Raw genomic sequence first — 27,340 nt, 5'->3', positions numbered from 1 at the left:
GTAATTAGTTAGATTACTAGTTACTGAAAAAAGTAGTTAAGTTACAGTTACTCCCAACACTGGACAACGCACACTCTAGTTAAGCGTGTATCGGGCCCGGAGCAGTGTTTTTTTTTTTTTTTTTGGCACACACTTTTTTTTCCCACTCTGCTGGTCTAAATTGCAGGTGTGGTCTTGCGCATTCCTGGCTCGCAGTTTTCTGCAGGTGCACAGAGATATCTCTACAATCACTAAACATTGTTCATTTATGTTGTCTTGCCATACAGTTTGTTAAGTTTGTCAAATGCGTAATCCGAGAGCGCAAGGATCTGTTCCACAGCAGCATATTCAACTGATTATTTATATCTCCTGACACGCCGACAGGATCTAATCATAAATTATGTTTTCTACACATCTAAAGGTGAGCTGTTACACGCCCACATTCATACCGTGAAAAGTGTTTGAAAAAAATGAATTGTAACTTTGAGTAAAATGCTCAGAGTTGAATAAGGTTCATTGAGTCATATATTAGCAAGATGAGGACATTCTTATTTGTGAATGCCAGTCGGGTTGAACTGATTTTGTTTTATGAAAATCTGATGAAATTTAGCTTCCCCATTCCCGATGGTCTAACACCGCCTATGCATATTTTCAATAAAAAACAATGAGTTGCAGTGTTTGATGCAGGAATCTCGGAGAAATATGGACTTGAAAATCACTTTCGGAGTGGGGGGGTTTCGAAATGGAGGGGATGTCCCCATTCGGAATTGCGGTGCCTTTAAAAAAATGGGAAAACCCCTCCATTACGAAGAATGGAGGTCGATCTTCGGAGTGGGGGGGTTTCGAAAAGGCAGGGTGTAACCGCCTGGAGTGGGTCTCTAATATTAAAGGTCTCTGGTTATGGTTAATCTCTTCTGATTGGGTGGGTGCAATGTACAGTATTTATGTGACTGGGTTTATGCGTTCATGTATGCTTACTCAACCCGTTCTCACTCTGAGCGCGTCGCATATTGACGCTTTGTCCTGTCCCTTGTGCGTCGCGTGTTACTAACATGGTACCCTTGAGCGACACATGAAACGACTTGGGCTTTCCGACTAAACTCAATGCAAACCCATGGAAGTCATCTTTGACGCTTATGGCAACTGCTCCCCTATTAGCCTAACTGCTCCACCATTAGTCAACTGCTCGCCCATTAGGGTCTGGAGGAGCTAACCTCTCCCAGACCCTAACCCTAAACCTAACCTCTCCCACCCCATGCCTAAACCTAACCTCTCCCAGACCCTAACCCTAACCCTAACCTCTCCCACCCCATGCCTAAACCTAACCTCCCCCAGACCCTAAACCTAACCTCTCCCACCTCCCACGCCTAAACCTAACCTCCCCCCAGACGCTAATGGTGAGCAGTTGACTAATGGGCGAGCAGTTAGGCTGATGGGGGAGCAGTTGCCATAAGCGTCAAAGTTGACTTCTATGGGTTTGCATTGAGTTTAGTCGGAAAGCCCAAGTCGTTTCATGGGTCGCTCAAGGGTACCATGTTAGTAACAAGTGGCGCATAAGGGACGGGACAAAGCGTCAATATGCTACGTGGTCGGAGTGAGAACGTGTTGGCTTACTATGTGTGTGTTCTATATGAATGCTATGATGTGTTGATGTTGGTGTCAGCTAAGGTGTCAGGCTGAGATGAGCAGCAGGTTCTGGGGGCAGCAAATCTTCTGCATCCTGCCTGGAGGATCCTGTGACCTGCATAAACACAAGAGAGGACATACAAGGTTTCAGTTTCAGGACAAACTGCGACCTTCATGACATGCACAGTTATCTTTTAAATTGACAAAATTTTACATGTGCACCCCGTGGCACAATTCAAACGGGATAAAAAAAGTATTGTCTCTCGCCGTTCACCCCATTCATATTTTTTTCACACCCTGGTACCCAGAGAAAGGCAGGAAGTGACATTCACTTTGGCTCTCTATGACACCTTGGGAAGCCCATTCAGAATACTTTATATATTTTCAACCTGAAAACCTTTCTCGAGTCCTGAAAAAATGAACAGCGTTTGTATTGGAGCTATGAGGTTTTTAACTGACAGCAATGCAACGTGATAGATGAGTGACTGATAGAGAGCAGACTATACTGCACTTGCATTTAGGGAGGCCCTATTAGGCCTACAGCTGTATGTGTGTCTGAAAGCACAGTATGAGGCTGAGTAATCAGCTATTAACCACAAACCAATTACGTCCCTTGTTGAGCAACAACTACCTCTTGATGACTTGTTTGCAATAATGAAAACTTAATGACTAACACACTCAACAAAGACACGTCATGTACATACTAATGTTTCCGCTGAAGCAAAACAGGTGAATTCGGCTATTAGTTTTGTCTGCTATTTTTTAGTTTTAGTCTTTGTCAAATGTCCTAGTTAGTTTTTATCATTATTTAGTCAACTTCACCCTGTTTTTATTTAGGCAAGTCTTAGTCGACTAAAAGTCTTGAGTATTTTAGTCTCGTCTTAAGGCTGTTACACACCAAGAGCGGTGCGAACATACAGCACGAAATTGCGATGCAAATATTGACCCACCCGTCAATCACAGCAACAGATGTGTACACGTCGGAAGCGAATTTCTGAAAAATCGATCTTTGTCCGGAAAAATTTACGCCGCTATAACGCTCAGCGAAACTTCGCCGTTGGTATGCACGGTTGCTGATATAGGTTCGGAAAATATTATTGACGTGCGAATTAATCGCACACAAAAAACGCTACCAAGAGCGATGCGAATATACGGCACGAAATTGCAATGCGAGTTTTGACCCACCTGTCAATCACAGCCACAGATGTGTACACGTCGGAAGCGAATTTCTGAAAAATCGACCGTGGTTCGAAAAAATAAACACCGCAAAAACGCTGGGCGAAACTTCGCCGTTGGTATGCACGGTTGCATTGACTGATATAGGTTCGGAAAATATTATTGACGTGCGAATTAATCGCACGAAAAAAACGTGCTCGGTGTGTAAGGACCTTTAGTCTTGGAAAAAAAGGTTGTATATTTCGCCATAGTTTTTGTTAACAAAGTTAACTCTAGTGAATTCAGTATTGCAATGTTGTGCCACATGGATACAAAAGTCCATGGATTTGAGAATACCTCCTGCATTCTGGCAGTATTTTGGAGTGAGCACCCTTCTTTATGGAACAACATTTTAGCTTTTTACTTTTAATTGATCACCTACACTTCCTACAGTAAAAGGGTCTGGGAATTGTTTGGGATAACACTCCACACAATGAGCTGTGACGTCTTCATTGAAAAATGATTGATTGGCCTGCCAGGGGGTGAGGCTGTTTGAGAGATGGATCACTCAAACAGTCAAGCTGTAAAAGCCCAATAATATGATGAATGGACTATTTACCCAACAGATGAGGAAAGACTTGCATAAAGATTAAACGTGTGGTTTTTGGACGTGTCCCGGTCACTCAACAGTTAGGAATGTGAATAATATGGCCGTGTTCTCCATCAGATATAGCAAGTTGGAAATTAATTTAAGCTGCTACTGGTCTTCAACCAAGACTGATGCGCCTTAGCACATCTTTCATTTCAGATTGTCTTGCAGCTGAATGAAACAGGGTTATTGATTATGAGGAAGACCACAGACCACCAAGACCCTTGTGATTGATTGTAAATACTTATTTATAGGTGCCACAATTCATCCATGTTCACCCCAGTTTGGATTATGAATTGATTAATTTCCTCTACTTAATTATTTTGTGTGTGCAAACCCCCCCCCCCACAAATTCATGGCAATGTTTAGGACTCATCATTGTGGCTACTTAACCGTGACTCCATTCTGCTCTTACGCTGAATGAGCCCCCTTGTGTCTATATACACTCATGTATCATAAACGGACCATTTAACACTTACAACATGTGCAAAGCGTGTCTAAAAGTCAAGTTACTAATCACTAAACCAAACACTGTCTCGGAGGATCCAGCGCACGTGTTGATAGAGCGGCACAATTCTTTACACATAGCATCTATAATTCATGTGCGATAGATGTAGCAGCCTCCGATCTGATAAGAGGCTGGCTCTGATGGATCTCCAGATAGGCTTTCATGGGGGCGAACAGATGTAGAGTGGTGAATCAGAGAGGAATGGGGTTGCCTGTGATCGTTTCCACCCTGCAGCGAACAAAATAGCCCTCATATATCCCTGTAATCTGCATTAGCGCCGGAGCACCACCGGAGACAGCGCTGAGGGGGATGAGTAATGGGGCGACCGCTGATTTGGCAGGCCTATATTACACCTCCAAACTGTGGCATGCCCAACTGACGCCAATATGAAATGAGGATGTCACAAATGATCTCCCCAACACAGCGTTTATCCGCCGTGCCGTATAGCCATCACCCCCCCCCCCCTTCCCGAAACCCAGAGTTTACTGTGCTTCTCTTCGACTTTTACTCATTTCCCCCAATTTCTAATCAAGCATTCTTCCGCTGGCTTGAGTCACATTGAACTGAAATGGCAGACAGTGCTTTTTCCTGAGTAAAACATCTCTGCACTCTTTCCACCTCTGCCCATAATCTGGGTATGGAGGGCGAGTGAGTAATGACCTACCATTGATTTGTCAGCTTGTGTATTACTGTATAAGCCAAAACCCAGCCATGAGCAATTCTCTGACTGGCGAGAATATGAAATGAGGATATCAAATGGACAGTGAGCCAGTGCAACAAACTCACTTCTTTTTTTTGTACACCAGCCACAGCAGCTTGTACATCCCAACATTGCCAGAAGCAGGATGCAATTAGTTCCAACTACTTTACTTCTACTTGACTATTTACTTGAATCACCTTTAATGTTCAACTTAAATACCAAAAGATCAAGTTATTTTGGACTTGAGTATTTGAGGAATTGTATATGTCTACTTTTACTCTTGAGTCATTTTCAAAGCAAGGAATTCTAAATCTAAATAGCAATAGGCCTAGTTCTTGAGATTAATATTTCAGCAATCCTTCCATCTCAACAGAGATGGAAACGGAATGACGTTAAAAACCGATACGAAAGGAAATTGGAGCATAACAAACATCATCCCCAACACAGCGTTTGGCATTTAGCTCTTGTATTGGCTTGTAACAGGACATGCTTACTTGCGTTCTGAAATTAAATATCTATTACATCCCTTGAGGCCAATCAAGTAGTTGTGTATATCTGTTGGGAAGTTAATGTACAAACTGAGTGTGTGTCTTGTTTCTCTGTATGCGTGTGTGTGTGTGTGTGTGTGTCAGTTGGTATTGGTACTTGTTTGTGTGTGTGTGTGTGTGTGTGTGTGTGTGCGTGCGTGCGTGCGTGTGTGCGTGCGCGCGCACGCACGTGAAACTAATTTAATTTCCTCTCATAATTTATGGTCCCCCCCCCATTAATAGTCTAATTCTGATGAAATCTTGTTTCTGTTTACAATTAAACTATTTTATAAACAAAAGACAAAGCTGAGAGAAATAATATATCTTCACTCTGCTAATTAATTTATTTCTGCTCCACTTTGAATAGAAATGTGATTATCATGTACAGTAACTGATAGCTAAAGCATGCCGTAACTTAAATTGTGCAAAACTTTTTAAGCAAGGCGAGACATCTCCAATATCAGCTCTTCATCAGATGTAATCAAATCATCTGATAAACGCTGCTGCCTAAAAACATGAACATGAGGCGGTATTACATTTACATCATGGAATAATGCGCAGCCTCTTCAATCCATTAGTTTTCTACCCAGCTAATTTATGTATGCTTTTGGTAGCTTTCATTACTAACCCAACAGATTGACAGAATGGAAATGCTCCTGATGGAAATATGGCTGAATGAATAAGGGAATACGTCTGCGTTTGAAACAATAGGAGCAGAGGTTTATATGCCCATAAGGATGAACAGGTGCAAGCTTGAACCTGTGAAGCCAAAGACAAATTTCCACATTGTGGACAACAATAAATTGAATTGAATTGAATTGAATTGAATTCTCTCCATTCAAAACGTGATGCTTCAGTCACAAGCACCTTCATCAGACACTGTTTGTTCCTGGAATCCGTAATGGCAAAAACAGCCACACTTACACAGGCTTTATTGGGCTCTATTTGTGTGGCTCCTCCTGCAGCTACTTTGCCCTGTGGTGGCAGTGGAGGATTGCTTTTTCCATTTAACATTTCCCTATCTATCTAACATTTCCCTATCACTTTGCTACCTAGTAGAAGATTAATTTGACCTTCCCTGGTTTGCTGATGGGGTTAGTGTTCAGGTTCATGTCATTTTACAACATAAGATTGTTTGGTTTAGGTTTTGCATATTGTTGGCTGGACGTCTTCATTGTAAATAGGATTAATTCCGTGTTGAGAATGTAACTTTATAGGCCTTGCTAAGTGTAGCCTCTGTTAGAATTAATGTTAGCTGTTAGTTGTCCCATTATTCAGAAACCCCAATGGTCAGAAAACTCTAAGCCTGGTTCCATTCACAACTTCTGACAGCCTTGAGCGTAAGCTTGCTCTAACCCTAAACTCAGTGACTCCATGCCTCCAGGATGACAAATTGTGCTTACGGTCCAAGATGGTTGACATTTCGGACTAATGGGGTTTCGGAATAATGGGCCGTCGGAACAAGGGGCAGTCTCCCAGCTGTTTAGTTGTAATATAATTTCTCGGGCATTTACTCCATGTAGGTTAAAGCTACCAGGTTACTCACCTTTTCCAACTTGATTCAAATGTTTATTAGAAGAATTCATTCAGGCTGTAGTAAGTAGCATAAGACTGGTACAAGTTACATCAAGAAAATAGTGTTTTCTCAAGAAAGTAAAGCAGGTGACTGCTGTGATTTCTTCATCACATTTTTGCACTGAAAAGGTTTTATTGCATTTTCAATTTTTTTTTGATTGCATGTTCATTGCAGTGCAGTAGACCTAGCTGCTTACATAAGTCTACATAGCATGCCTCATCATGACATAAGATCAAGTACATAAGACCGCTGTAGACGATATTCTTCTGAAGTCACAACAAAGCTGCTCTATGCTACATCGCTTTGCTTATGTCCAGGTCATGAGCTGCTGAGCAAGATGGAGCCTCACTTTATTCTTAGATGGCGATGTTTATGTAGTGCAGCTTGTAAATGAAGAGAAAATTAATGGTGTAAAAATCGAAATCGTCCTCCCCAAGTATTCAACAAATCACCCTTATCTACTCTGTCGTTTTCTTTCTCTCTCTCTGTCCTCCTCCTCTCCATCCGCTCTTTCATTATTCATTGAAGGTTTTCTCTCTCCCGTTGACTGCAAAGTGAGAACAGTTTCACGGAGGCAATAAAAGGCTCATCAGCAGAGGGCTGAAATGATTTTTTAATATGACGACGTTTTAATGAGGACTGAAGGAGATGGCTGGTTTGGCTGATGGCAGCGCCTCTTTATCAATGAGTGGCAGGGAAGAACTAATGACACTAAAACAGACTGGCTGGCTAGTCTCTCTCATTGTCTCTCTGACACTCTGTGTTGTGTGTTTCTCTCTGTGTGTGTCTCTGTCTCTCCCTGTCACACACACACACACACACACACACACACACACACACACACATTATATTCTTTAATTGTATCAGCTAAATTATAATCTAGGACAGGGGTCGGCAAACCTTTTGATATGAAGTGCCATTTTCAAATTTGATCGTCAGTCAGTGCGCCACACCAAGATTAATGACTCGCACATCAAAATTTTAATATCCAACAGATCTGTAAAGTTATTCCTTCCAAAATCAGGACATTGGAATGAAAGCACTATACAACATAGACAGCACGGTCTTTCTTTGTCTCTGTCTTCTGCAGTGTGATTTTTCATCTGCTGTCTGCTGCCATGGAAGGCAACCAATCAGAGGCAGAGTAGAGCGGGTCACTACCGTAAATATCCTAAATAGCATGTCGCTCAACTGCAAATTGTTGTGAAATGGTAATTTGGTAGGGCACTTCAACATTTCTACACACAAAAAATCTCAATACGAGGGATCAGCCGATCAGCATTTTTGTAAACAAAGGGCATCACTGGGTGGAAACAGCATTGGGACCCTATGGAGCCTGAGTTTGAGCGTCTCACTCTATGCCGTTTACATTTTAAAAACGGCGACAGTTCACACAGCTTTAACACGACATGCATATATTATACATCAAAGTCTTGAGCTACTTCTGCTCCCACTCAGAATGTCAAAATATAAGCAATGTGATGTATAGTTTTTGAGATATTAACGTTTGTTTGCCACAACTCATACTACAGTAGTTAACTGCTGCGGGGTTCCGCATTTCCGGGGGATTTGCGGGGATTGTGATGTCACGCTGATTCGTCCTATTGTGCACGTATTGCTACTGTGAACTGCCATGCCACTGGTTACCCCTTGACGTGCCAGAGGTGGCACCCATGCCATAGGTTGCTGACCCCTTATCTAGGATTTAAGTGTTACAAAGGTTTAACATGGTTTTTGGATAGGCACACACACGCACACATACACATACACGCACACACACCTCCCTCCCCTTCCTTCTCCTCCCCTTCTGTCTCCATGTGTTTTGTCATTGATTGGAATTTAATCTGAGCGCTGTACAGTTTCGCTGTTTGAGAAAATGTGTCAGATGTGAGTACCGAGATTGAGTGTACTGCCACAGGGTCGTGTTATTGGAGAAAAAGAGGTGATGATGAAATATCGGCTTGTGCTCGACAGCTTTCAGTATTTGAGAGTCGCAGGGAGGACGGCGTTGTCCCCTGTTGCCACAAGTGTTTCCCATCATTGGCCAAAAAACCGCCTGGCGTATTATCTGCATTGTCATTCAGGGCTAACTACAGTATTCATGTTCAGTGGAAATTACATGCCCTTTGTGAAGATGACCTGGACCTCAAAACTTTGCCACTATATTACAACCATGGCATGTGGTAAATTAATGTCACAAGGTGAAGGTACATGTATTACTGCCAAGATATGTGTTAAATTACTGTCAGAACATGTTTTGAATGTGACTTTCACTTGAAGTCTTGAACCTAATGAGTTGTCAAGTAAAAGAAGCATTGATAATGTATCACAGCTATGATAAGCGGGAAATTAATGTCAGAATAAATCACTCTAAGATGTTCTCCTTATTATTACACTGTTATTTAATACAGTAGACTATATAGTATACATTATGTTGCTTGATATAGATTTTTAATGGGACTTAACGCTCTTACACCAGTGAGTGGCCAGACTTGGCTGACTTTGCTGCCCAAGGTCAGGAAGAAAGCCGTTTGGGCCTGGCAGACAAGAAACAAATCCACTTCTCTGGCTCCTTCCTTAAACCATACAAGGTCGTCTCATGCTGGCTACGCCTCCTCAATTAGCATGCAGCCTGTGGCGTGGCCTGTCTGGCGGCGAAAACGCGGGCACGGCGCTCCGCTAGCCTAATGAGATGCCAGTCAGTGAAGGGGCCTGCGGGAGCGGAACAAAACCCCCACTCCTGGGGCGTTGTTGGATCATAGAGGAGACTGGTTAAGAGCATGGCCAGCCCAGACAGGCAGGCTAATTTCACACAACACACACTATTTGGACTGGACGCTTTCATCCAAGCGAATGCCATGAACACATCCATCCAACGCATCACTATGGGCAGCCCCAGTGAGTAGCCTAGTGTTAGCCTGATATGCAGACTGAATGGTCTTTGTTCCCTCTCCATTCATCCTGAGATTGCCTCCTAATAGAGTACTGCAGGAATGAGTACGGAAGACCTGGATGCTAGCACTTCCGGCTCTTATGTGTAAAGGTCAATGGGATTTTTACATAGGGATTTTTGTTACATGCTTGAAATAAGGTCTGTGGTTCACAAAAGTTTATGAAATACCAAACTTTGTATTCAGGAGGATAATCTTCACAAAAAAGGACCACTTTTATCATTTTTGAAGCATAAATGCATTTTTTTCAACATGATTTTCAGATAATAATAATAATAATAAAAGTGGTCCTCATTTGTGAAGATTATCTTGCTGAACACAAAGTTCACAGTTCCATAAACTTTTGCTAACCACAGACCTTATTTCATGCATTTAACCAAAGTTCCCATACAAAAATCCCATTGACTTTTATGCGTCAGAACCAGGAAGTGCAGGGGCTTCTGGGTAAGCCTACAAAAATACATCATCCCTGCTGTACGATACTCTATACCCATCTTCTGTGTTTGGGGGGATTTCCCCTACTGGAAAAAGAAAGAAAAGCTTGCACACTGCAGGGCTCCAAGTTAATCCAGCACCGGTGGTACTGCAGCCTGGACCACGTGACACTACGTGACACTACTAACCAAGCACTACGGGGAATTTCCCCTAACCAATCACGACTGGGGATTTACCCTAACCAATCACTAGTGACTCATGTAATCGGCCGCTGTGGTATACTTTAGTCGACATTGATGCTGCAACCAGTTAGCAACTATGTCCACTGTACGCCCACATATTTACCTTTATCAAAACCTTAGACGAGGGCAAAACCAGACTGAATCACTAGACAAAATCTGACAAGTGGGCGGGATGCGATTCAGGAGTCTGACTGGAACCAGGTCAGCTTAGTGCAGCCATAGGGCCTGTGTCGAACTGGCATCTATTTTCACAGCACTCCGGCGTTTTTGTGCGCTGGCTCCCAGCGCTCCCAGCTGAAAATATTTAAACTTTTCAGAAAGACGCTGGTGTCGGGTGCTCCTTTTCTGGCAACTATGGTAATCATATGGAGAAACTATCGCAACAGAGACAGAAAGGCTCAATTGTGGGAGCAGATTGGCTAGACCAGTGGTAGCCAACCAGTCGCCCGCGGGCAGTCGCCCGCGGGGTGGCGCTGTGGCGCCCACAAGCCACGTTCAGAAAAATGTAAAAAAAAAAAAAAAAAAAAAAAAAAAAAAAAATCTTTTTTTTTTACACAAACAAGACAAAACAGACAAACAGGCTCAGCCACAGGGGAAAGAAAGAAAAAACAAAAAAACGAAACAAAAAAATATAATCAGAAAAATTAATTTTTTATTTGTTTTTCTCCTCCCTTCCCACAATAACACACAAATGTAGAAAATAATTTGTTTAACAATGCATACGTTTTAAAAACGTTTATTGTCTGTGTATAATTTATTGTCTGTGTATAATTAATTATTGATTAACTATTTTGATCCGCCTGGGCTGGGGTCAAAGTTTAGTTTTACGTTACGTCACTACGTCATTCACTCTGCGACAGTGCGACTGCCAGCTGCCAATGATTATATCAGTCGGCTAAGCTAAATGATGGAACGCAAGAACAATGGCAGAAAAGTGAAAGAAAAAACATTACCAATTTCAAGAGGAGTGGGAGGAAGAGTTCTTCTTCACAACAGTGAAAGAAAAGAGTGTATGTCTCGATTAAATGCATAATACTAATTATTTAAAGGTAAATCGAGCAAATTTCAACAGGTAGCCCCCGACATGACTCTCTACCCTTCAGGTAGCCCTCGACCTCAAAAAGGTTGGTGACCCCTGGGCTAGACACTTAATATTTCTGGTGAGTGTCACTGTATGTGTGTTGTTAGCTAATGTTAGCTGTCAGCTATCAAGCTAGCTACCGCACTGAATTAACGTTACTATCAGACTGCTTCCTTGCATATTGTGAGATCAGCGCTCCCTAGCGTACTTCCAGCGTTTAACGGTCGGAAAAAGATGCTAGATGGACACACGGCCATAACCCGCACTGCCCTCTGAGCCACACAGGAGCACACTGGAGCAATGAACAGACACTTTATCCAAGACATCCATTCAAACAACATTTTTTTACTGTTTTACCAGCTGGGTGGGATTTTTTAGAACAGAAAAGAAGCAATTATGATGGTTACCCGACAAAGTGGTCAATGGAGCCACCAGCCTCACCAAATTCTGGCTAAGCATTTGGCTGCTGTTGAATTCCCTCTCGTGGCTTTAGTGTTTGGTCTGGTTTCTCTACTCCATTACTCCACCTGTGTTTATCCCACCACCAAACAAATCAGCATGGGACACTCGCTACTCTGCTTCAAAGAATCTCTTGTATTTTGTGAATACTATTTCAGAGGCCTTTTCACCACAAAAATAATTCTGATTGGAACATCAATGCACACCAAGGTGACAAAATATTCGATAACGTTTTAGAATACAGCCCGCAACTTATGATGGTCTCGACCTAGTTTCAAGATGAAGACCAGTCACGCTGCCTCACGCCACACGTAATCTAGAGACATAGCGACCTCAGCATCACATGTAATCCTAGCGTGACGACAAGTGCAGTAATCCCAGCGTGACGTCGTTAATGTCGTCAGTGCAGTAGTGACGCACTTGCCTAGGTGACGGCGTTAATGTCGTCAGTGCCGAGGCCATGACGTGGCAGTATTTATAGCCACGCCGGGCGCACCACGGTCCTTGTTCCCTGTCCTCCAGCGCTGCACTAAGCTGAGCTAATTCCTTCTCTGGAAGCCGCGTTTCACTGATCTGTTCCCCACCTTGCTGATCGTTGCGGCTGCTGGCAAACGCTTGCTAATCTCACGCGTTACTTTCATTGCTGCCGTGCTGAGTTTGGACGTCAAATCTAGCCAGGTATGAAGTTCAGTAGGATTCTTATGCTTGTTCATTGCACTTACTGTCTCTGGAGAAAGGATCTCTCATCGCAGCTCCCGCTTGGCTAGTAGCTCCTCCATTGATAAAACCGGGCAGGCATTAACATCCTCAAAGCGTTTAGCCAATATCTCCGCATCCTGACTGGGGGCAGCCACAAAGAGCTGTTAAGCCGTGCAAAAACTTTCCATCTCCAAGCACAAGTTTTCAAGGAAGAACTGCACTTGCTCTGCTGTTTCTCTTCTGCTTTAAGCGGTTAGCTCCCCTGCTAAAGAGCAAGACTCCCATCATAAACGTTACGCCGGATGAAGACCAGTCTGTTCTTGCCGCGCCGATCGTCCAGTAAGAGGCACGTCCGCCTCCAGGTTCTGGAAACTCCGTCTCCCACAAAGAACAACTGCAGGCCATGGCTGCTGGCTACGCTACTGCTAGCAAGCTATCGCTAATCACAACGGCAGCCGGAGTGTGCCCCTGAGTGATGTCACTTCACCGATAAGGACGCTGGGAAATGTAGTCCCATCGCTGAGTTTCTTCATTAAAACAAAGCCAAGCCAGGGCTGTCGGCTACTGCTGCTAGCAGCTAACGTTAGCTAGCACCAACGCCAGGTGTGCGGGGGGGGGCCCTCCTGAGTGACGTCACCTCACCGACAAGGACGCTGGGAAATGGAGTTGCCTGCGTTGTCCTAAAGTTGAGTATTCAATCAAGCATATATCATCATTTCATGTAGCCTGGCGGATAAGCTACTATGTTGGCGTTGATCTGTTTGCTAACAGATTGATTTCGGCAATATCACCGATGTTTACTGGCAGGTATTCATCACCACAATGCTGGCATGATGTAGCCTAACTCTTATGCTGCTATATTATCTCGTGCCTCTAGCTGAGCCCCGGTGCACTCTGGTGGCGTTCTATTGTAACTACATCAATGCAAATCACTCAGTGGGTGGTGCACAGCTCAATTTCAGCGACTAAGTTGGAAATGCTTGATCTTAACCATCACGTTCAGGAATATGCTTTATCAATATACTTATTGGAAGTGCTTGATTTTCATAAATTGTTTGTTCAAATGAAACTTTGAAAATAACTTCCGTCTATAAAAGGATAGATAGATGGATAAAGTGCTTTGTCATGTATTCGGGAAATTAGTAAGCATTAAATAATTCTGATCAAACCATTTAATCAAAGTAATATTAAGCAGCTGGTAAAATATAAAGTAAGGACCTGCATCATTGCTGCGGGTATAAGAGATAAGCTTTATTTTCACATTGAATTTACAGTAACAATTAAGATGTGTCGATATAGTCTTGAGTCCGTAAAATTTGGTCAGCCAGTCTGTCATAGAGTTTCTTGTCTGGTGAGTCCTCCTCCCTGAGGAGTATGAACAAGATATTCAACAACAAAGCTAGCGGCTAGTCCATTCTGCTGGAACACATTCATGTTGAGGATGGCTCCTCTCCTTGCTATTGTTTACTAGTTACATCATGGCATGCTGTCATGAAGGTCAAAGCTGGTAAAGTAACTTGGACATATATAGGCCATTGCTTGGCCAGCACATGTTAACGTTAGAAGGGAGTCTGCTGGATAGGATAAAACAGTGGAACTTCTCAGATAACCATTTGACATAATTAAATATTCCATTGCTGTCCCAACCAGCGACAAAATACTAACTTCGTATTCACTTTACTTTTAAACAGACAGGGATGCTAAAGGCTCAACTGCTATCTCTCAAACTAATACTTGATCTGTCTATCCTCTAAGATCCATACCGCATGAGATCCTGACGTGGGGCAGGATTAACTCTGTTCCTGACTGGAGTTCGAAGGGAAGGCGACCTCCCGCCGCCGTCTCCTCCGCAAATGATGAGGACTCCCTCGTCAGCTGCTCTCTTCACTCCCGCACTGGCACGTCTACCCCTGCAGCTGAGACGCCTCAGCATCTATTCTCAAAGCAATGGGACATTGGTCTTCTGCTCCATTCAAACGTCATATTCGGTCAACGTCATCTCGGCTCAACAGGCCATGAGCACTAAACCTGAGGAGACAGCCATTATGTTAATTGCTGCATTGGTCAGTGGTTGGCGTGTTCATCGTACTGACGCATTCCGCAACCTCCATCCGGCAGCCGACCCGTCTCCAATGCCGCTTCCCCCGTTCTCGGCTCTCACCCTCTCATGAGTCCGGACCCACGTCCTAGGCCCCCGGCACTCCCTCACGATCCCCGGGCCGCTGGTCCTCGTCAGCCTACGCGGCCTACATCCGACCAGAGCAGGCCACCATTGTCTGCCCAAAGATCTCTCCTCCCCTAGGCGTCACATGGTAAGCATGGCATCCATTCCTGCATTCCCCGCAATAGCCGTTACTTCGCATTTCATTGGTGGTGGACTCCCCGAATCGGCGTCGATCTAATCGATTAAGCGTTCTAGGTGTCGAGCAGCCTGCAAGTGTTCGGCTTTGAACAGCCCGCAACAAATCACTAATTCCGACCACGGTAGACTACTCGAAGTGTTCAAGGTGCCGAGCAGCCTGCAAGTGTTCTAGGTGTCGAGCAGCCTGTAGCCACACCACTAATCCAGACCCCAGCAGACTACTCAAAGTGTTCTACGTGTCGAGCAGCCTGTGAACGTTCGATCTAATTGATTAAGCGTTCTAGGTGTCGAGCAGCCTGCAAGTGTTCGGCGTTGAACAGCCCGCAACAAATCACTAATTCCGACCACGGTAGACTACTCAAAGTGTTCTAGGTGCCGAGCAGCCTGCAAGTGTTCTAGGTGCCGAGCAGCCCGTAGTCACACCACTAATCCAGACCCCAGCAGACTACTCAAAGTGTTCTACGTGTCGAGCAGCCTGTGAATGTTCTAGGTGCCGAGCAGCCTGCAAGTGTTCCGGGTGTCGAGCAGCCCGTAGTCTCCCCACTAATTCAGACCCCAGTGGACTACTCGAAGTGTTCTAGGTGTCGAGCAGCCTGCAAGCGTTCCAGGTGTCGAGCAGCCGGTAGTCAGGGGGGGGGCTCAATTCAAATCTCAAAACCGAGGAGGCTCGATTCAAATCTCAACGCTGAGGCAGCATCACCGATTCAGACCTCAGTAGACGACTCAAAGTGTTCTAGGTGTCGAGCAGCCTGCAAGTAATCTAGGTGTCGAGCAGCCTGTAGTCACATAACTAATTCGGCAAGACCTCAGTAGACGACTCGAAGTGTTCCAGGTGTCGAGCAGCCTGCAAGCGTTCTAGGTGTCAAGCAGCCTGTAGTCACATAACTAATTCAGCAAGACCTCAGTAGACGACTCGAAGTGTTCTAGATGTCGAGCAGCCTGCAAGTGTTCCAGGTGTCGAGCAGCCTGTAGTCACATAACTAATTCAGCATCACTAATTCAGACCTCAGCAGACTACTTGAAGTGTTCTAGGTGTGCAGTTTGGGGGGGTTCGAGCCAACCGGTCGGCGACAAGCGTCGCGAGCCAACCGGCGGTCGGCGACAAGCGTCGCCTTCCGCCCAGCGTCGCCTTCCGCCCAGCGGCCAACCGGGGGGTTCGAGCCAACCGGTCGGCGACAAGCGTTGCGAGCCAACCGGCGGTCGGCGACAAGCGTCGCCTTCCGCCCAGCGGCCAACCGGTCGGCGACAAGCGTCGCCTTCCGCCCAGCGGGGCCCGAGGGGGGGGGGGGGGGGTTCGAGCCAACCGGTTGGCGACGAGCGTCGCGAGCCAACCGGCGGTCGGCGACAAGCGTCGCCTTCCGCCCAGCGGCCAACCGGGGGGTTCGAGCCAACCGGTCGGCGACAAGCGTCGCGAGCCAACCGGCGGTCGGCGACAAGCGTCGCCTTCTGCCCAGCGGCCAACCGGTCGGCGACAAGCGTCACCTTCTCGAGCCAACCGGTCGGCGACAAGCGTCGCCTTCTCGAGCCAACCGGTCAGCGACAAGCGTCGCCTTCCACCCAGCGCCCGGTTCGAGCCAACCGGTCGCCGACAAGCGTCGCCTTCTCGAGCCAACCGGTCGGCGACAAACGTCGCCTTCCGCCCAGCGGGGTTCGAGCCAACCGTTCGCCGACAAGCGTCGCCTTCTCGAGCCACGACAAGCGTCGCCTTCTCGAGCCAACCGGTCGGCGACAAGCGTCGCCTTCCGCCCGGCGGGGCTCGAGCCAACCGTTCGGCGACAAGCGTCGCCTTCTCGAGCCAACCGGTCGGCGACAAGCGTCGCCTTCCGCCCAGCGCCCGGTTCGGGGGGCTCGAGCCAACCGGTCGGCGACAAGCGTCGCCTTCTCGAGCCAACCGGCCAACCGGTCGGCGACAAGCGTCGCCTTCTCGAGCCAACCGGTCGGCGACAAGCGTCGCCTTCCGCCCAGCGGGGCCCGAGCCAACCGTTCGGCGACAAGCGTCGCCTTCTCGAGCCAACCGGTCGGCGACAAGCGTCGCCTTCCGCCCAGCGCCCGGTTCGAGCCAACCGGTCGGCGACAAGCGTCGCCTTCTCGAGCCAACCGGTCGGCGACAAGCGTCGCCTTCCGCCCAGCGGGGTTCGAGCCAACCGTTCGGCGACAAGCGCCGCCTTCTCGAGCCAACCGGTCGGCGACAAGCGTCGCCTTCCGCCCAGCGCCCGCCGTATCGCGAGGCGAGCAGACCGGTTGGCCTTTCAGGTTTCTCTCTTTTGGGGGGTTCTCCGAGCAGATGCCCTCCCGCCTCAAGAAGAGAGGCATCCTGCCTCGGAGTCACTACGCCAAAGAATCAGTTGCCATGCTGCCACGCCATCAGAATTAATGCCATACCGCTTCAGGCCATGAATCCTATCGCCATGCCATACTTTAATAAAGCTTGCTGATTAACCTTACCCTCTGGTCTCTCATGATTGAAATGATGGTCTCGACCTAGTTTCAAGATGAAGACCAGTCACGCTGCCTCACGCCACACGTAATCTAGAGACATAGCGACCTCAGCATCACATGTAATCCTAGCGTGACGACAAGTGCAGTAATCCCAGCGTGACGTCGTTAATGTCGTCAGTGCAGTAGTGACGCACTTGCCTAGGTGACGGCGTTAATGTCGTCAGTGCCGAGGCCATGACGTGGCAGTATTTATAGCCACGCCGGGCGCACCACGGTCCTTGTTCCCTGTCCTCCAGCGCTGCACTAAGCTGAGCTAATTCCTTCTCTGGAAGCCGCGTTTCACCCCACCCACCTCCCCAGTCCACCACCAATGTATTGACTCCCGAAGAATCCCCTACGGGGGGGGGGTTATCCGAGCAGATGCCCTCCCGCCTCAAGAAGAGAGGCATCCTGCCTCGGAGTCACTACGCCACCCTGTAAGTACAGCGTAACAAAATCTGTACTTACAGGGTAACTACAGGATTTATTTCCAGTTGTGGCTCTTACGGACAAAGTACTTGAGCCCCTCAATAAGTACACTTACATATAAATAAAAACATCTTAACACGTTCACTGCCGTCGACGAGTTAACTCGTCAAAAAAACAACAACTGTTGACTGCCGTCGACGAGTTAACTCGTCAAAAATAATAATAATAATTTTGACGGTGGGACGTGGATCAAACCCTTTTACATCTCCTATAAAAATATGGGAGCTATTGAATGTGTATAACCTATTTTACCGACCCACTAAGTGGCGACAGTGCTCTCCAGACTAGAGAAAGCCGAGCAAAAACAGCAGGAAAAAGCGTGAGGAAACCATTCTCATAGAATGGTTTGGCGAAAACGCTTTCGCGCTGGGAGCTGGCGCACAACGGTGGGGGATTCCAAAAATAGACTCTGGGTGCAACACACTTTGAAACACGCAGCATAAAGCCCAGAATCGCACGCAGCTTCATCCCAGCTCTCAACCGAAACCCCGAGCCCGATCCAGACTCGCCCGACGAGGGGCCGCCAGGCAGCACAGACAGGCAGCAGAGACTCGCTTGTGACACACGCTGCAGCCACCAGAGACACACCCACGGAGGGAGGAGTTTGAAGGAGAGGGGGGTGGGGGTGCTGTTATGGAGGAAATTACTGTTCAGAACTATTGTTTAGATGTCTGATGTCTCACTGATGCCAAAAATAAATGGTTAAAGTGACTGTTCTGCCTGTTCTATCGAATTTCACAAAAATGCATTTTTCTCAGCTTTCCTTCTCAGATGCTGAAACCATGCTGTATTCAACTGCTAATGCCTAAATAACAGAACATGATAAAAACTAACTCTTTTAGACAGAGAAAGCACACATTCTATTAGTTCTTTTGAGATATTTTGTGTTCACAAAGTCCCAGCAGAAAATAATCCTCGGCTCTTGAAAGATGAGCCAGAATCCTCAAAAAAACCCTTGGCAGAAGCTACCTACTGTATTGAAAAAACTGTTGGCAGTGAATGTGTTAATATCTTCATCTTAACATCTGTAACTACATGGTAACTATAGGGGCACGGGCTGTATTTTAAAACAGTGTTAATTCCATCATAGTTACATAGTAACTACAGTTTAACTACAGGGGCATGGGCTGTATTCTAAAGCAGTGTCAATTGCCTCCTAGTTACATAGTAATTACAGGGTAACTACAGGGTACTGTAACTAAAGGATTTCCCCCCCCAGTTGTGGCTCTCAAGGTCAAAGTACATAGAAAATAGCCCCACAATAAATACAGTTGCAAATAAAAAACATCTTAACATCTTCATCTTAACATCTGGAACGACATGGTAACTACAGGGGCGCGGGCTGTATTCTAAAGCAGTGTTAATCCCCCCTAGTTACATAGTAACTACATGGTAACTACAGGGGCACAGGCTGCATTCTAAAGCAGTGTTAATTCCCTTGGCACGGGCTGTATTCTAAAGCGACCGGGGCAGCAGGGGTGGGGGGGGGGGGCATTTGGCCAAGTACAATTGGGAGAGAAAAAAAACTACAGGGGTAACTGTAACTACAGGGGCGCGGGCCGTATTCCAAAGCAGTGTTAATCCCACCTAGTTACATAGTAACTACAGTGTAAGTACTGTACAGGGGCAGAGGCTGTATTCTAAAGCAGCAATTGCCTCCTAGTTACCCATTTTGTTACCCTGTACTTACCAGGTTGTTCCCCTGTAACTACAGGATCGGTACCCGGTAGTTACAAAAATATATACAGATTTGTACATGGGTACCAGCAGGCCCGACCTTGGGAAAGAATGGGGTTTTCGCTCCCCCCCCCGCAATATTTTATGTTTCAATTTTTCATTCATAAGAACAAAAACAAGCTCAGACACAGGAAGAAAAAAACCCATTCATATATTATCAACATTCCAACACCAAAATGTGGTGCTGTAATAATGTTACTAATCTTAATTTGAGTGTTGACGGTGATACCCATCCGTGTTTCATGTCTGTCTCTTTTATGTTTTATGTTCAGAGGACCGCAATGGAAATAAGCCTGTGGCTTTATTGTGTTTTTATCCTCGGTGATTGTCTGTTTTTGTATTTGTGCCCTGTTTTTTGACATCACCAAATAAAGTCAATCAATCAATCAAGGTGTTTATGTTATGTGCTTATACGAGGTGTTGAGCATGGTAAGTGGTCCATGGCAAGTGGTCCATGAGAGAACAGCTGGGCAAGTTACTTGTCGCTTTTAACCTTGTCAAAGTAAGCCAGGAACGGGTTCCATGATAGTTGAAATTATTTTCAGTCAGTTGGTCCCCAGGAACCTAGCTGAGTCTCTCTCCATACATCTAACTGAGACCATGTCCATCAGCCAGAGCTGAAAGGAAGGTGGAGATGGGAATATCTCATTTTAAATTACTAGCTCACTCACTCAGCATTGCAATCTGGGTTTGTTAAACCCCGATGTCATCTGCTATTAATGTATGTGTTTACTTTTGCTACTCGTATCTCTGAACACCGCAGCACAATCAGAAATAATGTTACATCTAGCCCGGTGGCTGTTCACTTTACCTGTGCAAAACATTCTGTATCCACTCTTAAATACATTGGGATTGAGGCTCTTAAACTACCACGCCGAGGGGGTGACATTAACAACTTGCTACTCCAAAGAGAATTATTCTGGATTTATACATTGGGCACTATGGCCCCAAAAGGCCTCAATGAGGAATTCGATATGAGACCTTTTCTATAGAGAATGTTGCTAATCCTATACTCCAATCTGTCACTAGGAGGTCCCTACTGTGAAGCTCGTTCTACTGTTCTGTTCTCTCTCCCCTCTAGGGGTGATCTCTCATACATAAGTGGTTTTTCTGTGTATATTTTTTAAAAACTTTTTGCTATTTATTTTAAGTATTAGACTAATAGACTAGGTCCCCATTGCTGTAAATACAGTATGTCTTTTGTGGTTAATGAAGTCCGGGCGGCTTAGCTCAGGAGGTAGAGCGGGTCGGCCAATGATGCAAGGGTTGGCGGTTCGATCCCCGCTCCCTCCCAGCTGCTGTCGTTGTGTCCTTGGGCAAGACACTTAACCCTCCTTGCTCCCGATGGTGTGTAGGCACCCTGCGTGGCAGCCTGCCGCCATCGGTGTATGAATGGGTGAATGTAAACTATCTACTGATTGTAAAGCGCTTTGGATAAAAGCGCTATATAAATGCAGGCCATTTACCATTTGAAGTCGCCTCTAGGGATGTATTTGCATTTGCATGCATTTGCATTTATAGTTGTATTTGTTTTGGGCCTCTTCTAAACTTTACTGAACTATGTACTATAAAGCAGAGCCCACAAACTACTCCTTCTTTGGTGGCATGTATAATTATAATTATATGTGTCCTCCTTGTCTACACTGTATATATATATATACTGTTAGAATCTGTACATGTGTGTTTTGAATAACCTATGCTGCTTATGTGTATACACCTTTATTTTAACTTTACTAATTACTAATTGCTGAACACCTGTTGATCTGTGTTGTATATTGATACGGGTATTTAAGACGGCGTCTCTCTGCCACGCCAGAAAGCATCTTGAGGAAGGGCCAGTGTGGCCCGAAACGTCACGCTGTGTGCATAATTAAATAAAGAAACCTAACGGGAGCTCCTCTGGTGTGCGGACCATTATTTTTTCACTACTTTTGCTACTAGGACATCCAAGCAAGTTCTGACAGGGAGCAATGCCATTGGAGCATTGGACAAACACATTTGCATATTTCTCCCAGCATGCTTTGTTCCTTACAAACTTTTGACAGGAAAGTAACCAAATTAAATAAGTGGTGGCTGGAAAAATCATTAGCTTAGTCTTAGTTAAACATGCAGTTTTGGAACATTCAATAAAGACAAATAAAAAATAGACTATGACTCGACACCCTAAGTGATACACACATGGTATGAGAGTGGTATATATACCCATCACATCAATATCCGTTTCAGTGTAGAATGGTTAGTTCCTTGCTCTGCTCTCCCCTAGAGCGAGCACGCAGTAAATCTTGTTTTCTTATTTGGCCGGGCAAAGATGGGGAAAGGGCGGGCCCGGCCCGGTCTGGCCCGCCCCCAACGCCGGGCCTGGGCACCAGGGTAACAAAATCTGTACTTACAGATTTTGTTACCCTGTAAGTTGTTCCCCTGCAACTACAGAATAGATACCCGGTAGTTACAAAAAATAGGTACGGTATAAATTCTTTATAAGTCCCCCTTTATTACCTCCTTATTCCATAAATTCACATCTTGTACTTACCCTTTGTTGATTTTGTACCCTGTACTCACCATGTAAGTACAGATTTTGTTACCCTGTAAGGGTAAGTTGCGGCTGTATTCTAAAGCGTTACCATCCCAACAGACAAAGGTAGTTTGTTACTGCATGTTCATAATGCCACTGTGTGTAGATCTACCTATTTATATTTACAATATTCCTCACTTCATGGGGAATAAAAACACAGAAGACTGTTTCCTATAGTGAGTGAGTCATTGTAATGCAACATAGTCTGGTGCTGCCTACAGCAAACACAAGGTTCTGTTTCTGTCTCCAATCTGGGTCTGATCCTCCGAGGCATCATGTATACACAGTTATGTACCATGTTTTGACCCACATGGCTTCTTCCTGCCTTTGGAGGGATCTGCACTATGCTTTACTTTGTTAAATGACATTTTCTTTAACAGCAATGGATACCATCACTGTTGGGTGAACCCCCCACCCCCCCCCCCCCCCCTTCATTTCCTACTGGATTTTGTAGTTTATCCAGTGGTTCTTCTGAAAGGGTTTCATAAGCCCAAGAGTTCAGAGAATTGCTCAACCCATAGAGGAACATGTAATCCATTTGAAGTGAAAATGTGAAAATCATCAAGCTGAGGTAGCCTATGGGATTTTCTCACAACAGCAATACGTTTTTTGGACTGTAGTCGGGTTGTTTGTCTGTCTATCTATGGACAACACTAAATGGCATAAAAGTACACAGACGACAGCTCTGATGTTACACCTCTTAAAACAGCCCTGCGGAGCGCTGACATGCCTCACAAAGCCCCGGTGCCTGCTAATGGCCCCCCTGTTTGCAATGGCATCCGTATAGCAGCGCTTGACGAGCTGCCAAACGGGGTGTTCTGTTATTGCGGAGCCAATCACCCACTAAGTATTTGCTGGCTCCCATTTCCTTTCTGCTAATGTGCGAGCCTCCCCAATGCCGCAGCTAAATCGACTCTTTACGCCTGACTTGTCACCCTGCAGCGACGCGCAGAGAATCCCAAAGATGCATCGGCGGGGGGCAGCCCGACGTCTCTGTTGCCATGGATACGTTTATGGGGAGGGATGTGGCTATGAGGCTTTTACTGCAACCTTAAATCATGGAAAGTGATGGTCTACGATGATTAGGATGATGAAGCTGACTTGACCTTTGCAGCGGTGTTGTTGTTAGCCAGTGATTGCTCACTTTAATGTGTCTTTGGATCTCCTGTGTCAGATGGCGTGTAGGCAGAGGCTATGCGGCTTTAGAAAGGGTTTGACTAAAAGCCTCTTGAAAAAGCAGCCGCTGTGCATTTAGTGTGAATATCAGATGTTTTTCTTTTTTCATATTTTAATGAATGTATAGCGGTCATTTATTAAAACACATGAAGCCTAATCAGAGCAATTTAATTAAACATTTTTGAGACCCAATAAGAAGAACAAAAAGCTAGTAAGACAAGAAAAATCCAATGAGAAAGGTTTGATTTCAAAATGCTTTTGTCCATTTTTGTAAAACATAATGGTTGATGTGTAGCCTATTGGCCAATAATATACACTGAATGTACAAAATACCTTCCACAATCCACATCTCACTTTTCTCAAAGCTGAGAAATATTCTCTAACTCGATCGCCGTTCTTTTTATCTACATCTTAATAAGGGATAAATACTTTTACCTGGATTCAATACATCATGCAAAATGTCCCTAATATTTTGTAGTCAAGTCAAGTCAACTTTATTTATAGAGCACATTTACAACGACAGGCAGCCGACCAAAGTGCTTTACAAGTAAAAACACATAAAAAGGCAGGTAGAAACAATACACTACAGCGCAAGGTGCAATAAAGTGCAGCAGAACAAATAACAAAAAGATAAAAATAGAGAAGATAGATCAGAATAGCAGTAAGTAATAAAATAGATAAAAGTAATAAGATACAGTAAATAAAAGCCGCAGAATAGCAGCTAACTAGTGTCGAAGGCCAGGGACAAAAGTGTATGTTATGACATCCTCTAAATGTTCATACTTTCTCAGTAAAGTAAGGTAAGTAAACCTCAAGATAGCCATGATGTTCAATTTAGCTACCATGGCTGCAAGCATTTGAGGTATCACATCTTTCAAATGGGGGATATCTCCTTTTGGAAGGAATTCTTTCAAATGGCTTTTACATCTCTAGCCAGGTAGCAATGTTGCACTCTACGAAAGTCTGACCAAACGTTAACGGGAGGGTTTATGGCTACTAAGAGCGGCAAAAGGCAAGCTATGAAAGTGAGAGGCAAATGAACTCTGAAAGATGTAAGCCCTCAATAGGTCTGTGTAAGAATGAGTAATATGTGAGAGCCGACAGCTGAAAACCCAGACATACTTTGCCCCCCGTTATCGGCCCGCGCAGATGTGCCTCAGCCTTCTCCGCAGCGCTCCCCTCCGCCACATCCATCACAGAAGTGCACCTTGGGAGATTGAGAGGATGGTGCAAGCGCCAAGCCCACCATCTGCCATCGTTTAGAAATAAATGACAGGCCCAAACCTAGTGGGAGCCCGTCTCGTTCCACTGCCAGCACCGGTGCAGTGACGGGTCTGCCCAACCTTCCCTTTTCCCTGAAATCGATGTGTGAGACCCCTGCCAGTCATGCTGGAGGGTGCCTCCGAGAGAGACTTGGAGTGGATTTGATCGGCGAAGCACAGCCCTTTACTCAGGGGAGCGGGCAGGTGGAACAGTGCAGTGAAACCAGCTGTCTCCCTGCTGATTACAACCGCCAACATGGAGAGTTAGAGAACTCAGAGTCTCAAAGTGGATCCGACTGAAAAGCAGCGTTGGCTCCACTTTATTTTATTGGGCTTTTATTGATGATCTACAGATAACGAAACTATCAGTTAATTAGAACAAGTTGGGAATTTGATGGGCTGACAAGAGGCAGCGCTCTCCTCACGCATCCCGACTAGATGATAAGTGCTACATTTCGTTGGGGGGGGGGGGGGGGGGTGCCCACGTCATGACTGAAGGAAACAAAAATTGACGCAACCTTGCAGTTCTCCCAAGTTGACGATTAAGACAAATTAAGTAGTTAACTGAACAAAATGTACAATTCAGCTACTCTGTGTCAACGAGAAATTAAGGAACCAATCATAGAGCTGATCAGACTAAAAGACGACAGCCCAAGTGCTGTTCCCCTGAAACAAACCTTAAGTACAATTGAATTTTCCCCCTAGTCCTTCAGCTTGTGGCAATTTCCTATAGCCGTTCTTTGCCAACAGTATAGAGCAGGCAAAGTACTACTTCACTGAGTTCTCACACTCGACGGCTAATATAAGTTTGCTCCCCGGACTGAGATGGGAGGTAGACGTTATTCATTTCATGGATTTGGAAATGAGCCGTGGCGATAAGGCTATCACTCTCTTATCTGGGCATGGCGGGGGCGTAATTAAGCCGATAGCCAGCAATGATGAGGAAGAGGTGTGAAAAAAGCCCGGGGGATATGAGGGCGGAATCTTCAGGGCTCGTTTACCAGAGGGATGATTAGATTCGCACTTAATTGCCACCTTTTCTATTTTTAGGGCAGGAGGTTTGCTCATTCGAGGCACCCTCCCCCCACTTGCTCTGTTTTTTTGTGTGTGGTCAAGGTCAGTTTAAAGTACATCGCCGTTCGACTGTTAGCGGCAGGTTAGTCAGAGGGGTATGTGGTGGGCGTGAGTGAGGAGGGGGAAGGCATCCACAGGCAGCACCCCGTCCACCTCTCGTGCCTGTGTAGATGTCTGGGAGATTGGGGTCAAGAGTAGGTGGACTGCAGCAGCAGAACCCAGAATGCTTGCTAGAAATGGCAAAGTTTCATCTATTGAACTTTACCAAGAACTCCTGATAATTGTTCAGCAGTGCCGCCAAGCCAGCCTTTACCAATCATCCATTTGTATTGATCCCTCGTCTCACTGTCTCACTGCAACACTCATTACAATTGGGCGACTGCGGAGGTAGAAACAAAATTGAGCTCAAAGCCTGCACAACCTGTGACTCTCTGGATCCTATTGCATGTAAGGTTGTGACCAAGCTGATCAGACCGGAGCATCTGCCTGCAGAGAAAATAGGCTCAGTGTTCTCTCTGTGGCTCAGGCTTAAAATATAATCCATTCCAATCCAAATCTGGGCTGGGAAGGTGAATAATTAAACTACTCCCATCAATTACTGTCAATTACTGGGTAATCTTGAGCAAGGCAGTGAAGCTGCCCAGAGGCCACCAGTAGAGGATTGTATGTGGTCCTGGACTGATCCCAGGTATGAACCTGCTGTATGAAAGTGTGAAGCAGAGATACTGAAAAACAGTCAACCTGACTCAGTAGTGGTAAAAAATAAAAAGCAAATCCGTGTCATGTCAAAACTTTATAACTTTTCGTTAAGGTCATTTTTTGTTGCTGGGGGCATTTCGCCTTTAGCATTTGCACTTACACAATCTGTGGGCATAATTGTCATACTTTTTAATTAAATTCCAGGTTTAAGTAGTCTGTTATGGGTTTGAGACATTCTATCATTTCAAAAACCCACAGGTGGCATCATAAACAAGACTGTTTGTCTTGGTTCCTGTCTAGACTTTCAAGGTTTACACCCAAAAGCATGAAACTCTGCTCCATGGGACTCCTAAACAACCCAAGTACTTCAGTTAAAATGCTGTGAAATTTGCAGTAGACACCATCAATCTGAGCTGGACTTGTGAAACTATAAATTGTTAATATGTCTCTGCATCAATGTCACTAAAACAAATTTCAGTCGATTTATTGCTTGCTTGCTGATTAAAGGGATTCTGTTTCTGACTGTGATGCAGTTGGGATTTCTTCACAAATCCTAATACGTTATAGGAATGATGTGAACTTTGATTTGCCGATTTCAAATGTCCTGTCCACTAAGCTATGATTACACGAGGTACGGCAAATGCTCAAAAGTAATGGAGACCTTTGCACAAGACAGATGTGAGAATGTTGTTCTGGCGCCCTGTGGCACCCATGACACCTTCTTATGTCAACACCCCAGTGTGCAGAAAGGGACTGCAAACAGGCAACGCCTGCCTGTAGAACATAATCCCTGCTCCTCAGGCAGACACAGAGGAGAATAGTCTTATCACCCCGGGTGACACACTCTTGTGTTTTCTCCCGGCATCCTCTGGGGTTTTATCACGCCGCGGCATTTCATTCCATT

The sequence above is a fragment of the Poromitra crassiceps genome, assembly GCF_964638095.1.
Source record: "Poromitra crassiceps genome assembly, chromosome: 2".
In the NCBI taxonomy this organism is placed as follows: Eukaryota; Metazoa; Chordata; class Actinopteri; order Beryciformes; family Melamphaidae; genus Poromitra; species Poromitra crassiceps.
The sequence above is the reverse complement of the archived record's forward strand: the minus strand, read 5'-3'. Positions refer to the sequence as shown.